The sequence below is a fragment of the Watersipora subatra genome, chromosome 5, assembly GCF_963576615.1.
Source record: "Watersipora subatra chromosome 5, tzWatSuba1.1, whole genome shotgun sequence".
NCBI classification, from domain to species: Eukaryota; Metazoa; Bryozoa; class Gymnolaemata; order Cheilostomatida; family Watersiporidae; genus Watersipora; species Watersipora subatra.
In genome coordinates, this window is record NC_088712.1 from 59,062,805 (window position 1) to 59,080,081 (window position 17,277).

At 32.2% G+C, this 17,277-nt stretch overlaps 1 long non-coding RNA gene across 1 annotated transcript; it reads left to right on the forward strand.

The window, feature by feature from the left end:
- Positions 1–14,127: 14,127 nt before the first annotated feature.
- Positions 14,128–17,063, forward strand: LOC137396835 (uncharacterized). The gene is made up of 2 exons (XR_010978625.1): positions 14,128–14,210; positions 16,788–17,063. It is a non-coding gene; the product is annotated as an uncharacterized lncRNA (long non-coding RNA).
- The last annotated feature ends 214 nt before the right edge of the window (positions 17,064–17,277 follow it).

Here is a 17,277-nt window from a genome sequence, read left to right on the forward strand (position 1 = left end):
AACTATAAAACATTATATCAGTAAGGTTGTATTTTGAAATGTAGTAATGTTTGACGTTTTGGCAAAGTTACTATGATAAGCAAAACTTTAAATTCACCAACACAAAATACACTGTACAAAGTTTTACTGTAACTAGCAAATGTATACCTGACGTAAGAATGTAACAGCATGTCCAAAATTAGTTTTTCTTTGTATAGTTGCAAATAATCAATGACGCTTCATAATCAAATTAATCAATTAGTTATAGATAACTGCTGGATAAGAAGCATTGATGGCCCACACCAAAGACTGATTTGCAGACATCAAATTAAAGGTATGCAATATTGCAATAAGTTGCTGTAAACTAGCACAACATACATGTACATGCGAGCCAAAAATTAGTGTGATAATTTGATATAGCCATAGCTTCAGTAAGAAAAGTTGTCAATTTTTACAGGCATTGTATTATTTCGAACGCTTACATATACCATTATGCCACTTTTGTGTTCTTTTCATCTATTTTTGGCAGATTACATAATATAAATAGCGCAAACCAATCAAAGGAATGTAGCATAGCAAAGAGATTTAGTATTGCTCTTCTTAGTCTTTATGAGTCATGGTTGCAATTGCTGAGCACTTGCATAATTATATAAAATGAAGTTTTCCATGGTTACTCATTACCACTTTTAGTTACTCAGTCAACACTGAGAGTAATTATCAGATTTGAGATATCATGTTTAGAGGCAGGAGATTGAAAAATATTTTGTTGGTTTTTACTCTTACCCTACCGTATGCGAATTTATGCTAAATCTATCAGCAACTGCCGTATGCACATTTTTGCGAATTTTCCAACAATTGCGTGGTCACCTAATTTTATTATCCGTTAAAAACATAACGGATGATTTTAAAACTTTGATGGTATTGTCAGTGTGGTTCGAATATATCTCTAATAGATTAGTCTAAGATAACCAAGCAGTTTCAAATTTTTTATTGAGAATTTCCAAAATAAAAATGGACATTTTTGTGTAAGTTAGAAAACATATAATTACTTACATGTATGTTGATGACACTATAGCCAATTCAAATTCAGATTTTTGTGATTACACAGATAATTAAAGTAGCAGCAGTGACTCTGATGATAGTGAAAATAATAGTTTTTTAAGTGTAAGGGACATTGTAGAGCATCGTTTTAGCTTCGTAGCGATTGTAGCTTCACATAGCTTTAGCAATGCACAAAGTGAAGGTAGATTGATTTTTGCATAGCACTATATGTTAACATTTTAGCAAAATAAAATATATTACAAAAAGTTTCTAGATAAACTTTGAAGTTGAAACAAAATTGTATACATGCTTCATGTACATATCATGAAGCTAAATTGGCAATTTTCGGTGAAATGGCTGGCGGTAGGCCGGTAGCTTAGTTTGTACATGGGTGGCAGTATAATAAAAGGGTAAAGCTATAGCAGAATTAGAGATACAAGTGTATGTATTTCCTTTTGAATGATTTAGTGAACTTTGATGATTCAAGACAATGAGTTTGGCGAATGATATATATGTATAAGATGCTGCTGAAGTTGCGCAATTCAACTCATGGCTTTTAATTATTACCTCAAAATGTTGAAAACACGCGATAGGAAGGGCCAGAACACTACTAAAACTCATAGTTACTCAAACCTGAAATACAGTAGGTTTTATACAAATTGCTATACAATAACAAAACTGCCAAACTATTGGTAAAAATATAAATAGCAATATATATTATTATTTTTGGCCTTCGGTATCGGGCAGCATGTATGCAGTTTGTTTGCTGATGTTAACAAAAGTTTTACTAATAAGCTACATAATTTGCTCAATTATTTGTGTCAACTTTAAATTTACAACAAATGTAGTGTTAGCACTTTTAAAATATACTACAAACAACGCAGAGGAACTTTTTGTGGCATATGACTTGAATTTAAAAGTTCTCTGAAAATGCAACTTGTATTTGCCCATTTTAATACTTTAAAATGTCAAAGGGAGCTCATAATGAAAGCAACTTTAATATAATTTCAAGATGCTCAAAGCGGTACGGATGTTATGTTGACAAACATTAAATGGTCACTCTGTACTATGGCTAGTAAGTATTTACATGTATTTAGATTTTGCATTGATGCTTTCAATTAGGTAGTGTAGGAAATCTATTTACATTAGCTAAATTACCAGCATGTGCAATACCCAGCTTTGTTTCTTATCTATCCCAAACATTTTGCCAATGCTTATAATAATTCATTGCTCTTTTCAAATCTGATTTCTGAACCAAAGGTAGTTTTAGCAGTATAAGAACATATACTTCTCTTCCTATGGGTCTACTCACTTTTCTGTAGCAGCAAAGGCCATTGTTTTTAAAAGGTCTGTAAGAATTGTATTACTTATTTTGATTTCTATTGGTGCTCGTAGCAAATATAATTTCAGTACAATTTGCATCAATAAAGTTATTATTACTTGTTTGTAAAGTATTTGGAGCAAAACAATATTTTATGTGCACAGCAAACATTTTTTCTGCAAGTTTACTAAAACAAAATAAAACGTTTATTTTTATGTTACATTTTAATTAAACATCATGTTCTATTAGTTATTGCTGTCAATGTTCTTTGTGCATTCTTGGCACACTTTTATGTTAAACTTCCAATGCATTAAACACTTTAGAAATAAAGTGTCCAAACAAGGATGCATAACATGAGATTTGTCACTGGCTTGTTTTGACCTATATCTAGCACTCTTTAGCCAAAGGTGTCTAGCTTTACTAAAAAATTTGGTAGTGAAATTTTACATAAATTCATTGCCTGCATACACGTCAATCATGATGCCTATGCTCTTATTATGTGTGTTCTACTATTGCCAGTAGTATATAGAGAGCAGATCTACACATAAAAGTGACGGATCCAGCGGGGGGATAGAAAAAGGGGGTTGTGAATTAAATTGGCTAGGGGTGTAGATTGAATCGTGTGGAGTTGAATGAGATGTTGGGGTTTGGGGGGAAATTGTGGTGTAGAGTAGGGGGTTGAATTCGAGGGGTTACGGATCCGCTCCTGGCGTAATCGGCGGATTATCTGTGGATGAGTCATCGGATTAGCGGGGGATGAGTCATCCGATTGAACGCGGATTATCGCGGGTATAGTCGGGGGAATCGTCGCGGATTAGTCGGGCGAATCGTCGCCGATTATCGGTGGAATAGTGGGGGTGAATATCTGGGACATCGAGGGCTGGATGGTTTTCCGGAGTGGATCTCGCGGATTATCGAGGAGAGCGAGAGATTACCTAGCGGATGAGTGAGGGGGTTAATATCTGGGACACCGAGGGGTTGATTTTCCGAAGATTGTTATATATTTGAAACATTGAATATATATGAGAAAGTGTTTATGTACAAAGTTATTTTTTGAAGATTTGATGATTTTGTAATGTTGAAGCTCTTGAATGGTTAAGAATTTTAAGGAATTTATTTTCGGTTTTTTTGTATTTAAGATTGAAATTTGTTGGAGAAATTAATATGTTGAATGAAAGATCAGTTTTATTACAAAATTATTCACTTTAAAAGATATATTTATATGTATTATTCATTATTTCCATCATCATTTTGTTTCAATAAAAATAAAATAGTTTATGTTTAACTTGAAATATATGAAAATATTCAAGTAGATAGGACACAATAAAGATAATATAGTATAAATGAAACATTGAATATATACATAAGAAAATGTTCATGTACAATCTTTATCAGTACTTTATAATAATTGTACATATACTTATTCTCTGTACTTTATTAACACACCTGATGATCTCTTACAGCACTTTATAATAATTGTACAAATACTTATTCTCAGTACTTTATTAACACTCCTAATGATCTCTTACAGCACTTTATAATAATTATACATATACTTATTCTCTGTACTTTATTAACACACCTGATGATCTCTTACAGCACTTTATAATAATTGTACATATACTTATTCTCAGTACTTTATTAACACACCTGATGATCTCTTACTACACTTTATAATAATTGTACACATACTTATTATCTGTACTTTGTTAACACACCTGGTGATCTCTTACAGCACTTTATAATAATTGTACACATACTTATTCTCTGTACTTTATTAACACTCTTGATGATCTCTTACTACACTTTATAATAATTGTACACATACTTATTATCTGTACTTTGTTAACACACCTGGTGATCTCTTACAGCACTTTATAATAAATGTACATATACTTATTCTCTGTACTTTATTAACACCCCTAATGATCTCTTACAGCACTTTATAATAATTGTACATATACTTATTCTCTGTACTTTATTAACACTCTTGATGATCTCTTACAGCACTTTATAATAATTGTACATATACTTAATATCTGTACTTTATTAACACTCTTGATGAACTTTTACAGCACTTTATAATAATTGTACATATACTTATTATCTGTACTTTAATAACACTCCTGATGATCTCTTACTACACTTTATAATAATTGTACATATACTTATTCTCTGTACTTTATTAACACTCCTGATGATCTCTGACAGCACTTTATAATAATTGTACATATACTTATTCTCTGTACTTTATTAACACTCTTGATGATCTTTTACAGCACTTTATAATAATTGTACATATACTTATTATCTGTACTTTATTAATACTCCTGATGATCTCTTACAGCACTTTATAATAATTGTACACATACTTATTCTCAGTACTTTATTAACACTCCTGATGATCTTTTACAGCACTTTAGATTAATTGTACACATACTTATTCTCTGTACTTTATTAACACTCTTGATGATCTCTTACTACACTTTATAATAATTGTACACATACTTATTCTCTGTATTTTATTAACACTCTTGATGGACTTTTACTACACTTTATAATAATTGTACACATACTTATTCTCTGTACTTTTTTACCACACCTGATGATCTCTTACAGCACTTTATAATAATTGTACATATACTTATTCTCAGTACTTTATTAACACTCTTGATGATCTCTTACAGCACTTTATAGTAATTGTACATATACTTATTCTCTGTACTTTATTAACACTCTTGATGATCTCTTACAGCACTTTATAATAATTGTACATATACTTATTCTGAGTACTTTATTAACACTCTTGATGTTCTCTTACAGCACTTTATAATAATTGTACATATACTTATTCTCAGTACTTTATTAACACTCCTGATGATCTCTTACAGCACTCTATAATAATTGTACATATACTTATTCTCTGTACTTTATTAACACTCTTGATGATCTCTTACAGCACTTTATAATAATTGTACATATACTTATTCTCAGTACTTTATTAACACTCCTGATGATCTCTTACAGCACTCTATAATAATTGTACATATACTTATTCTCTGTACTTTATTAACACACCTGATGATCTCTTACAGCACTTTATAATAATTGTACATATACTTATTCTCAGTACTTTATTAACACTCTTGATGATCTCTTACAGCACTTTATAATAATTGTACATATACTTATTCTCTGTACTTTATTAACACTCTTGATGAACTCTTACAGAACTTTATAATAATTGTACATATACTTATTATCTGTACTTTAATAACACTCCTGATGATCTCTTACTACACTTTATAATAATTGTACATATACTTATTCTCTGTACTTTATTAACAATCCTGATGATCTCTGACAGCACTTTATAATAATTGTACATATACTTATTCTCTGTACTTTATTAACACCCTTGATGATCTCTTACAGCACTTTATAATAATTGTACATATACTTATTCTCTGTACTTTATTAATACTCCTGATGTTCTCTTACAGCACTTTATAATAATTGTACACATACTTATACTCAGTACTTTATTAACACTCCTGATGATCTTTTACAGCACTTTAGAATAATTGATAAAAGCTACTGAAGATACAATAAACAAAGCTAGGATTGTGCTAGTTCATGTTGATATACAAGTGAGCAGTGATTATAAATGTATATATAATATTAAAATGTGAGTAAGATAAAAACTACTAAAGATACAATAAGCAAAACTAGGATTGTGCTAGGCCATGTTGATATACAAGTGAGCAATGATTATAAATGTATATATAATAATAAAATGTGAGTATGATAAAAGCTAGGGTTGTGCTAGTCCATGTTAATGTACAAGTGAGCAGTGATTATAAATGTATATATAATAATAAAATGTGAGTAAGATAAAAGCTACTCAAGATAGAATAAACAAAGCTAGGATTGTGCTAGTCCGTGTTAATATACAAGTGAGCAGTGATTATAAATGTATATATAATAATAAAATGTGAGTAAGATAAAAGTTACTGAAGATACAATAAACAGAGCTAGGATTGTGCTAGTCTATGTTAATATACAAGTGAGCAGCGAATATAAATGAATATATAATAATAAAACGTGAGTAAGATAAAAGATACTGAAGATACAATAAAACAAAGCTAGGATTGTGCTAGACCCTGTTGATGTACAAGTGAGCAATGATTTTAAATGTATATATAATAAAATGTGAGTAAGATAAAAGCTACTGAAGATACAATAAACAAAGTTAGGATTGTGCTAGGCCATGTTAATATACAAGTGAGCAGTGATTATAAATGTATATATAATAATAAAATGTGAGTAAGATAAAATCTACTAAAGATACAATAAGCAAAACTAGGATTGTGCTAGGCCATGCTCATATACAAGTGAGCAATGATTATAAATGTATATATAATAATAAAATGTGAGTAAGATAAAAGCTACTGAAGATACAATCAAAGCTAGGATTGTACTAGTCCATGATGATATACAAGGGAGCAGTGATTATAAATATATATAATAATAAAATGTGAGTAAGATAAAAGCTACTGAAGATACAATAAACAAAAACTAGGATTGTACTAGTCTATGTTGGTGTACAAGTGAGCAATGATTATAAATGTATATATAATAATAAAATGTGAGTAAGATAAAAGCTACTGAAGATACAATAAACAAAGCTAGGACTGTGCTAGTCCATGTTAATATACAAGTGAGCAGTGATTATAATTATATATAATAATAAAATGTATTATTATATATACTCACATTACTCACTCTCATTTTATTATTATATATATATTTATAATCACTGCTCACTTGTATATTAACATGGACTAGTACAGTCCTAGCTTTGTTTATTGTATCTTCAGTAGCTTTTATCTTACTCTCATTTTATTATTATATATACATTTATAATCATTGCCCACTTGTACATCAACATAGACTAGTACAATACTGCTTTGATTATTGTATCTTCAGTAGCTTTTATCTTACTCACGATTTATTATATATATATATTTATAATCACTGCTCCCTTGTATATCAACATGGACTAGCACAATCCTAGCTTTGTTTATTGTATCTTCAGTAGCTTTTATCTTACTCACATTTTATTATTATATATACATTTATAATCACTGCTCACTTGTATATTAACTCTTTCGCTACCACGTTAATTGTTGACCAAACGATTATTCTGCCCAAGTTAATTCAAACGGATTTTCTAAAAAATCCGATATACCGTTAGTATTTAAGCAATATCTCAAAAAATGAAAACATATATCGTTTTACTTTTAAATGTATCTTATTCAGAACAAAATTCTCCACAAGATAGGTGTAAAATTGTTTAGCAACTCTTACTCTCACAAAATTCCTGACGCTTTTCTTTGCGTTGAACAAACTCGGTGTGTTTCTTATTGTCATGACGATAACGGTCTGGTTTTACCGTTTTTGAAAAAATAATTAGAAATGGAATTGTTGAACCAAAAATTTAGTTGCACGTCATTGGCAACAAGGTTGTTTCATTGGAAACAATTATTTCAACAACATGTGGAGATTACTGTCTTCTCTTTGCAATATTTTGGAGCAGAGGATGTTCAATAGAAGATTTTCTAACAGTTATGCTAAAAATTTCTGAAACAGATACACGAGATCATGTAGTTCGAAAAACTATACTAGATAGATATGATTGGAATGAAAAAAAAAATTAGTAAAAGTCTTAATAACGAAGAAAATGAAGGTGTTGACAATGTACATATTCAAGGAACTTCCCAAATTGTTAAATTACTAGAAGATCTGACATAAATTTTTTTTTCTATATTTTACAATTGAATATACATATATACTTTATATCGAAATAAAGTTGGTAACAAATACAACCGAATATTATTTACTTTTTGATATAAGTTTTATATATTGATATACTCACACTGAGTTGGAGCTATCCTCAAAATAATCCACATATTAATCCATGTATGCCCCTTTACTAGTTCATCATCTTCATCTATTTACTGGTCGAGAAACTGTTATGGAATGGTTAAGCCAAACCAAACAGGAAAATTCCATAGGTAAACCTAGGAAAACAATCAAGTCGAATGCCAAGGCGCTTGTCCACACAACAGCCCCTGAAAACAGCGACACTCAACGAACTTAATCGCGAGTAGCCGGCTAACAGAATTCTAGCTGAAGCATACAAGCCTTATGGTATCAACACTCGATCGACCCAAATTCTCAAATATAAGTAGGTATCAAGAGATGGTTAATGAGGCAGAATATTCCATCAGATTATGCAACGCTTATATAGTGAATTGAAGAATGATGGGTGTGTCCAAAGGAATTAATGAAGCGAAAATAGTAAACAGATTTTCGCGAAATTGAATTTCGCGAAAGTGAATTTCGCGAAATTGAATTTCGCGAAATTACACATTATATATATTATATAGTCAACTTTCGCGAAAGTGAATTTCGCGAAAGTGAATTTCGCGAAAGTGAATTTCGCGAAATTGGATTTCGCGAAATTGGATTTCGCGAAATTACACATATATATTATATAGTCACCTTTCGCGAAATTGAATTTCGCGAAAGTGAATTTCGCGAAAACTGTTTAGCTGATTTTACAATTTCGTGAACATAAATTACACAAATTTACCATAACATTGCTTCTACTTACTATATAAGCAACGAGAAAGAATAAGTTTTTCATCTCATTTTATTTATAATAGTTTACAATGTGTGCTCGAGACAAAAACGTGGATAGACTCCTAACTCAGACAAATTGCATCGACACGTGTGGAGATATGGGGCTACTGCCCTTGGGGTAGAGAGGTAGATCCTGAAAAACAGAAGGCTTTTCGAAACAAGATCAAGCTTCAAAAGAAAGTAAGTATTACATTATAATATTTTACTAAATTATATTTTTGATTAACCCTTTCACTGCCGTAGACGCATTAATGCGACTTTCTCAGCCATTGCGTAGTTACCTCATTTTATTATTCGTTGACAGCATAACCCACGGTCTTTCAGACTTTTATGAAATTGACAGTGTTGTCTGAAGATTTGTCTATAAAATTAACCTAAAGTAACGAATCAATTTCAAACTTTTGTTAGAGAACTTCTAATTTTATAACGAACATTTTTTGTGCGAGTTCATTAATTACCGCGCGCGAGTCAGAAAACAGGTAATTAGTAATGTTGATGGGATTATAGCCATTTCAGATTCAGATTTTCGTGATTATACAGATAGTTAAAGCAGCAGCACTGTCTCTGAGAGTAGTGAAAGTAATAATTTTGTGAGAGTAAGAAACACGGAAGATCGTTTTAGCTTCGCATCGATCATAGCATCACACAGCTTTATCATCGCACAAAGTATAGATTCGTTGAATTTTTGCATAGCAATGATGGCTACAATGTTAGCAAATTAAAATATGTAACAAAATTGTTCTGAATAGAGATTGAAATTGGAAAAAATACTGTTTACATACCATGAAGCAATATCGGCAATTTTCGGTAAAATGGCTGGTACTTGGCAAATACCCAAATTTGTACATGCTCGGCAGTGAAAGGGTTAAAGGAAACTTGAGAATATAAACTACATATTAAATATATTTCGAATTATAGGGTTTGCTTAAATGAAACAATTAAATTATACAAAGTAATTTGGAAATTATTGTAGAAATCATTGGTCATGCAGCAGCAAAGAGAGGAGTTCTTTCGTAACTTCGATGTTACATTGACTTTAAAAGTAAGTATTACATTATATTTATTTCGTCTAATATCGTTGTATAATGATAAAACATGTAACTAAAGATCAAATACATTCAACAAAATTCACTCCAATTGGTATGTAGGAATGTTAAAATGAGTATCAATCTGTGAAAACAGTAATTAATATTTTGTATAACTCCACTTTAAAACAAAAGGAGTTGGAATTGAAATTCAAAGTAAGACCTGACTGTGTTTTAATTTGTCTGCATGTTCTACTCTGACTATAATCAATGCAATTGTAGGATCCTGGGCATCACCGAACTAAATATAGTCCTTTTCGGAGAAGGCTTTATGAATTTGAATCTTCAGTAAGTAGTACATTATATTTATTTCTTTATTTTAACTGAATATCCTCCTCTGTCTGTGTGTCCTAGTCTGACTATGTGATGTAACATATTTGTTTTTCTTATTGTCTGTATGTCCTACTCTAGCTGATTGCATATCCTATTCTGTTTGCATTACATCTTGCATATCATTCTATGATTCGATGACTAATGCAATTGAAATTTACAATTTAAGTTGGAGTCCATTGTGAATGTAGAGTCTACTATCTCAGCAAGGTTATAGTAATCCATCCTGACTGTAATCATTGCAATTGCAGGCTCCCGTATCTCAACAGGAAGATTCCATTCAGAAAAAGGATGGATCTTCTTCTTCTTCAGTAAGTATTACATTATATTTGATTTTTAGTTTGAATGAATGATCTAATCTGATTGTATGTCTTACTTTTACTATATCTCACTAAAAATAATGTATGTTTTGATTGTAGACAGTTCATTCTCATTCGACAATGAAAGAAGAAGAAGAAAATTGGGATTGAATGAAATTCAAGAAAGATGTATTCCAAAACTTTCCTTTTTAAAACGAATGACAGAATGATTTTGAATTTTTTGTAACATTTATAGTTTATATTTTATAATAAAAACTTATCTCTCATTCAACCAAATATATAACAATCTCCGGAAAATCAACCCCTCGGTGTCCCAGATATTAACCCCCTCACTCATCCGCTAGGTAATCTCTCGCTCTCCTCGATAATCCGCGAGATCCACTCCGGAAAACCATCCAGCCCTCGATGTCCCAGATATTCACCCCCACTATTCCACCGATAATCGGCGACGATTCGCCCGACTAATCCGCGACGATTCCCCCGACTAATCCCGCGATAATCCGCGTTCAATCGGATGACTCATCCCCCGCTAATCCGATGACTCATCCACAGATAATCCGCCGATTACGCCAGGAGCGGATCCGTAACCCCTCGAATTCAACCCCCTACTCTACACCACAATTTCCCCCCAAACCCCAACATCTCATTCAACTCCACACGATTCAATCTACACCCCTAGCCAATTTAATTCACAACCCCCTTTTTCTATCCCCCCGCTGGATCCGTCACTTTTATGTGTAGATCTGCTCTCTATATACTACTATTGCCTGCTTAGCTATTTCACTTTCTACTTCTCAATAGTCTCAGCCTCCGAATGAAAGCTATTGTTGTTATTCCTATTCTTTGTAACTTTATAATGAAGGAGGTTGTGGTTGGGCAGCTCATTCGCTTTTCACTCTATTAGAAGTATTGCAGCACAAGTATAACTGCAGTAATAAAATCTTCACAGAATTGCATAATGTGGTCTTATTCTTCAAGGTCTTCTCACTAGCAGAAATGACCTATGTACTTATGCAATTGTGGTTTGTGCTTAAAGTGACTCATTCTCCTAATGTGGCATGGCTTGCTACCCCTTCTTGCATGCTAGTCAATTGATTAAATAGATTGTAAGAAACAAGCCAACCTCCCACTCCTACACAACCTAAAGACTTATCACATAAGTTCAACCTTCTAGCGAGATTGTAGCCGCTAAACATTTTGCTTTTTTCACGCGTCTAGCCATTTAGGGTTTTGCAGCAGCAGACGAACAGACTAATCATGTCACAATTGGTATATTTGTTTGTCACACTTGTTTTATATTACTTTTGCCAATTTTGTCATTGAATTAATTGTACCATATTATGGTGAAAAGGCATCATGAAAAAGTATTTTACTTCGCCTCAATACCAATGCAAAAGGTTAGACCGGTAGTGGCCATTTTTGACCTGTAGGGCGAGCCACTTTAAATATTATATCAAAGCAACTTACTCATGTCATCAAATTGCGACGGCAAACAACAATGCATAGGTTTTCGCAGCTAATTTGGATTTGGATTTTACTGCCTTAATTGCAAGATCGTAATATTGTCAAGTTAAAAAGGTCAAGAAACCCCAACTTTATAATGCTAAAAGAATGAAATTATTACTAATTTTCATAAAATGATAACTTTGTAATTATACACGAGGGAAGCTTTGTGAGATTAACCGACACACATTAAAATAGTTATGGTAACATATAGCACAGTAGCGAGCAATTGATGAATATCTGTGACTCTGTCGATGCTCCTAACTTTTGTAACTTTTTAAAAAGCATTAAAATAATTATGGATGCTTTTTATTCTGATTAGTAGTGTTAGCTGATTGATAGCACCAAACAGGCAGAATTATTAGTAGCCTATACTTTACTGCCCTGAGCAAGCAAAACGCTGTATCTTGATATTTGTAAATTGTTCAGCACAAGCACAAACGCGTTTTGGTCGAGCCTGGCATCAGTATTAGCAGTATTTTAGTTGTTTTTTTTCATTTATTATGGTGAGATATCCAACAATCTTTACCGGATTTTTTTTTCGTGAAACTTTAAAATCAAAGGAGTTATTTCACTTAGGGTATTTTGTTTGCTTAAATTGACAATTTACTAAGCTGGCACTAGGCAATCAAAACGCCCTATCACTGCAGATAGGGCCTTTTGATTGCTTAATTGGACTGGTTTCTCATTGTTAGTTTGCCACAAGACCATTTGCCATGACTGGATTATCAAAGGATTACAAGTTTAAATTCTGATATTAACCCGCAATTAGTCAACAAAATGATATATGTTGCAATTCCTATTACTCATCCAGTCAACACATGGATTAAAGCCCTGTAATAGCCATATTTAGCTCAAAAGTTAAGAGATGATCAAAGATCTAGGTATCCTGATGTCATGAAATGAAAGGAGTAAGTAAAATAGTAGTTTAAAAAAGATCAAACGCTTTTATTGAAAATAATTTAAAGCAAACAACTGAGTGCAATAATGTCAGTATTTTAAAAAAGCAAAACCTTCCAATGGACATGTAATTAAAACAAATTTTTCATCAAATCTCTGAGTCGGATCTTTAAATCGAGACTTTTGTCACTTAGATATCGTCCTGTCATAATAAATATATTATGATAAAAAATATAGCAATAAGATGAGCACTTAGAAGTGCACTAGCTTGTATGAGCTGCCTTAAAACAACCAAATATATATGCTTCAGTTTTGCTTCCCTTTGTTTATAGACTCTTTGATTACATAATGCTGCTCATAATGTCCAACTTTTTGTATGTTCAGACCAATCAAAACGCTGTATCTGCAGATAGAGAGCTTTGATTGCCACTTTATGTGTGGTAAATGTGGATAGGGCATTTTGCACATTGTGAAATGTGCTATTTCTGGTGGTCTAAGATATATGAAATTTCGAGACATGTTAGATCTCAACCTAAATTACATATAAGCACAAAAAAGTGAATTTTGAAAAACTTTTCAGATAGGGCGTTTTGTTTGCTTAGGGCAGTATAAAGTTATGATAATGTATTATTTTCATTGTAATTAACAAGTTGATGCATTTTAGTCGTAATTTGATACGGATTTAAACTAGAGGCTGAGTCATGAGTAAGTGACTGGAGTAAATGAAATCCTTTAAATTGTTGAAGCTTTAAAATCTATGTTTCAATTTTGTAGAAGAATATCGCAAGAGATAAAATATTACTGCTTCATAGAATTTTAGTAATGGGAGGTAGGGACACGGATTTGCTGAAAAACCTAAAAACATCAGGCATCTTTTGCATCAATTTTTAATCTGCATAACATCTGTTTGGGCTATTAAAATTGTTTTGCTTATTTTGGTAGAAACCTGGTCACCGCATCCAAGCACTATATCCACCAGATGGAAAATGGTACGAAGCACAGCTGGACGCTTTCTTGAAGGGGGTATGTTGCCGATTAACGGTTAATTTCCACAAGAGCGTGCCACATTAATAAAAGTTTTATTTCAAAAAATTTATAAGAAATAATATTACTATAAAATCTATGTTTAAATGCCATGGCACTGCATTTTTTAACCCTTCCAATTATAGTGGCAAAAATTGTCGATTGTGCTTCATAATATATGTTCAATCTTTATTAGCTTCAACTCTATCTAAAACCTTTTTGTTATAGATTTTATTTTTCCAACACGTTAAAAAATAGTACTATTCAAAAAACTTAATGCATTCCTACTTCGTGCATTGCTAATGCTATGTGAAGCTATGATCCCTTCGAATCTCGAAAAACAATGCTCTACCATGTTCCTTACTCTTACGAAACTATTACTTTGACCACCATTGGAGTCACTATTGGAGCTGCTACTTTAATTATATGTGTAATCACTAAAATCTTAATCCGTCAGTCATCAACATTCATCAATAATGTTATCAACATAAGTAATTATCTGTTTTCAATTCTTGATGTACTTGCGAAAGCTATAATAGCACTAAATATTTCGAAAATCAGAAAGAACAAATGTCTTTTTATGTTGAAAAGTCCTAAACAAAAATTTAAAATTGCTTTGTGAGTTTAGGGTAATTTTACAGGGAAACTTTTGGACAACACTGTCAATACCATAAAAAGTCTTAAAGACTGTTAGTTATGTTGTCAACGAATAATAAAATTAAGTTACTACTATATATGTTACTACTATATGCCGGTCGTCCATTGATTTCGCCTAAATGCGCATGCAGCGGTGAAAAAGTTAATAAAATATTATGTAATCTCTAATTGAATCCCCATTCATTTAAACGCCCCTCTACTAGACCTGTACTATAATAGATGACGGTTAAAGATAGAACGCCACCGTTCAAGTGAACGTTACTTCTTTTGAAAAAAACACACAAAAACTATATAACACACAAACTAAGCTGTGATCCAGTGATAACATATACACTGGGCGTTGAGCTTGCAAAATGCCATCGTTAACTGCTTATTCTAATGCTGTAGCATGTGCAAGAAATTTTAGCCTCAAATAGTAGTACAGATTTCATCATATTTGCTAAACCGTTTTTTCATATATGCCGAACTATCAAGGCCGCTTAAACAATAAAATTATTATCAGCCTGATAGAGTTATTAATTATTTCCACGGTGCTGCTTTCAAAGCTTTAACGAAAACACTGTAAAGCTTAGAAGTTAGAAAACTCGCTTCAATATGCATTGACAAAAGTATTAATTGCTATTGTTGTAACTGAGTCATTGTTAGTAAAAATTTGTCAACATTTTTCTATCCATCCTGTCCAAAATCGGATCCAAAGATCAAAGAATGTTGAAGTCGCAGTCAGCTGGATGTGGTTGTCAATTAAAGGGTGACACTCTAGTTTTCAACACTTCTAGAGTAGCACTCAAATGAACATGGCCTTCAAATTAAGATTCTACCTTATGTCAATTTAGCTGTATTTCAGAATGTTATAATATTGGAGTTTTGGGTCAAGGTTAAAATAGCAAGCATAACTTTGCAAATATCGACGCAAAAAGATTTTAGTTTTAAATAAGGCTCTGCTTTCATATATTTGCAAATCACTAATGCATGAATTTAAAAAAAGAACCCAAGGGTATATTTCTCTTTGTGTAGTAGCATCTAATCAAAAATGCATTGATTTTAAATAAGTGCAGAGTGACATACATGGATTATCAACAGCGAAGAGTGATTTTCAGACATCAGACATTTCAGACATCATGTGGGTGATGCTATGATAAGTGGCTTTAAACTAACACAATGTACTAGGGAAACAAGCGTGATTATTTTGCTGTAGCTCAAATGCAGTAGAAAAAATAAAGGTGTCTAACTTTTCAAGTATTTCAGTCAAATTCGTTGCCTACATAAATGCTGACACTAGTCTTTGTGTTCTGCTGCTGTCAGGTTACAAAACATAGCTCTCCTAGTCAGAGGCATTTAGGTATCTAGAGCAATCTAGGCATTAGTGGTTTCAATGAACACTTGAACAATGCGTGTTTAACCACAGTGGTTGACCCCATAGGTCAAGTATTAGCCTAATTAATGACTCAATAAATAGCTACCCAGTCAGGTCACACTAAGCTTAGCAGCAATCGTTCTGAACTCTGGCCATTGAGACTGCTCAATGAATGTTAATCCTGATCATTTCTCTAATAGTTTGAAGCAAATAGAAATCCAAACTGCTCTATCGCATGCACACAAGTGGCACACCATTTAGTTTCATAATTAGCTACTAAAGTAGTATATAGAAGTGGTCATCAAAGTACCTTCTACAGTATATGTGTGTTTTGAATAACAATACATTGGTTAAGTATTATATTACTAAATGAGAAATGACACTAACGAGCATTAATGTCCTTATTGTTCACTTGTATCTGAGAAACCGTCAATTCTGTTTTGACTTGCCGCACATAAACCAGCTTATTTAACTTTTGAATGGAGCTGAGCAATGATATGTGATTCATCAAAGCCATAGCTTATCATATTTTTATAAATGATAATTCACATTATTTACTATTTCAGTCAGCAGAAAACGGTAAAGTGCAGAGGAAATAGCAGAATTTGACAAGCACTGGACTGAAAAATCAGGCAAACTGCCAACAAGATCAGTGTTGGATGCTATACACTCAACGCTGCCTAACAGAAGTGTTATAGTGATTCGGGCTCGAGCCAACAACTTGCTAAAGAAGGCTGCGAGAAAAAATGCCAGCTGAATTTTTTATGTTGTTGAACCTTCTTATTATCATTGCGTTGTATTTGTCAATAAATGTGCTCTTTTTGAAGACTAAAAGAGACCAACTCCACAGTAATGCACTTGTATAGTTAGTTTGTATCAAGCAGTCTTAGCTATTATTTTATGTACAGAAAATGTGCATAAAACAATGACTATGATAGATAATACAATACCGACAATAGATATTATCTGTTGTACTGCACTGTACACTATGATGTATTATTCAAGAAACAAGCTCTAAGATAAATTACAATAATTCTTTTAAAGAAAAACCAAATA